The sequence below is a fragment of the Macrotis lagotis genome, chromosome X, assembly GCF_037893015.1.
Source record: "Macrotis lagotis isolate mMagLag1 chromosome X, bilby.v1.9.chrom.fasta, whole genome shotgun sequence".
Lineage (NCBI taxonomy): Eukaryota > Metazoa > Chordata > Mammalia > Peramelemorphia > Peramelidae > Macrotis > Macrotis lagotis.
In genome coordinates, this window is record NC_133666.1 from 486871913 (window position 1) to 486873705 (window position 1793).

The 1793-nt window shown below is 28.7% G+C and overlaps 1 pseudogene; it reads left to right on the forward strand.

Annotated features, from left to right (window-relative positions):
- LOC141499292 (holocytochrome c-type synthase pseudogene) overlaps positions 1 to 673 on the forward strand; it is a 21598-nt pseudogene extending 20925 nt beyond the window's left edge.
- Positions 674 to 1793: the final 1120 nt, after the last annotated feature.

The following is a 1793-nucleotide window of genomic DNA, read 5'->3' on the forward strand; positions in this document are numbered from 1 at the left end:
AACTTATGAAATATGATCTAACAATACCTGTACATCAGGATCAAGCATATGAATCTGTTGAGTATCCTATAAAATCAGCTTCTTATCAAAATGAAGATAATGTAGATTCTTCAATCATGATGCTACTACCCAATCAGACACAATATCCTGATCAGTTGTTTTTCTTTATCAAATGTTGGGGAAGACTCATCAATTCCAGGGCTGATTCAGAAAAAATAAAGTGAGTTTATCCTTTAGAATACATATTTTGGAATGCCTTTTAAAAAAAGGATGAAAGTGGAAATAAGATGACATTAGTCGGATAAATATGTAAAATATTATTAAGATTCACAATTAAGATGCATAGGCTTGGAAGGATATTGTAAAGTGGGAAGCTTTTCATGCTACTCAGTGCCTATGTAGGACAACTCTGATCCAATTTGGAGGTAAAGCTAAGGACTATTAACCAAGAGCTAGAATTCACTCATGGTTGGGATATTAATTGCCTCTTGACAGACATGACTGGATTGTTAATTGTTATGGAACAGAATTTAGATATGTTATTGATTATTATGATGATAGAGAAGTAAATAAGGGTTATTAGTTTACCATTTTGGATGACTGTCCTAGTTTTGATTCTTTTATGACTTTTTGGGAAAGAATGAAAGTAACTTGGTGGTACTGGATTTCATAATCATTGTTTTATTTTATGTTAAAAATAAAGACAACAATTATTTTCTTTAAAGAGTTGTATTAAACTATCTTCTCAACTGGATTAATTAATGATGTGGTATGAGATTTAAATCTATAATAATTCTTATGCTGATTAAGTTATGCAATTCTATTGAGAATTCACAAACTATTTTTAATGACAAAAAGTATGTGAAGTTTTCTGCTTTCTAGTTTGAATTTCCCTCATATTGTTTCCATGGGGACTTTTCAAAGGCCTTTTATTATGAAATTGATGGGTTATATGAAACATTTAACTCTTGTTTTTTTTAAAAGAGTAAATTTTTTATTTAGCAATGTTTTAATTTTAAGTACTTGAAAGTAGATTGTGAAACTTGATGTAGCCTCTTAGGCACTATATTAATTGCCTAGGGAATAGACATGTTTCTCTGATAGGTAATATTTTGAAGATAAAACAAAGTATAATGATTGCTGAATATTAAGAATATACTGGAAAAATGTTTGATATAGTCAAATCAGTTTTGAACCTCCACATTTTCATTCAGATTTAACTTTGTTCTAAAGTGATTTGAATTATAAAATGGTTTGATGATAGTAGTGTTTTGGAGGATGATAAAACAAAGAAATCTTACAAACTGATAAAACAGTTTCTAGTTTGACATAATATAACTTTGAAATTTGACACATAATGTTTTAAGACTGGAAATGACTTATTCAGACTATTAAAAACAAGATTATTAATTCATGAAGAGTTGCTTCCCTTTTAGGCAAGTTTAATAGTCATGTTTTAAACTTATCATAGATTAGATACTCAAAATTTTACATATTTTTTACCATATTTAGACTGGTTTTCTGAGGATTTTTATTTTTTAATGATAATTATTAAGAGAATTTGTTTCAAAAAGAAAGAAACAAAATTAATAATAAACCTTTCATTCTTTTAGCAGGATTTTTTTTTTAGCTTGGTCAGTTGAATAGACTCGACAGTAGTTGATGCAGTAGCAGTATGGTGAGTCAATATAGCAAGCTAGACTTGGAAGCCTCCACCTTTGCTAGTTCCTACTTTACCTGAATTTCCTTAGCTATAAAATGATACTGATATGTATTTTATATTCTTGTAGAAA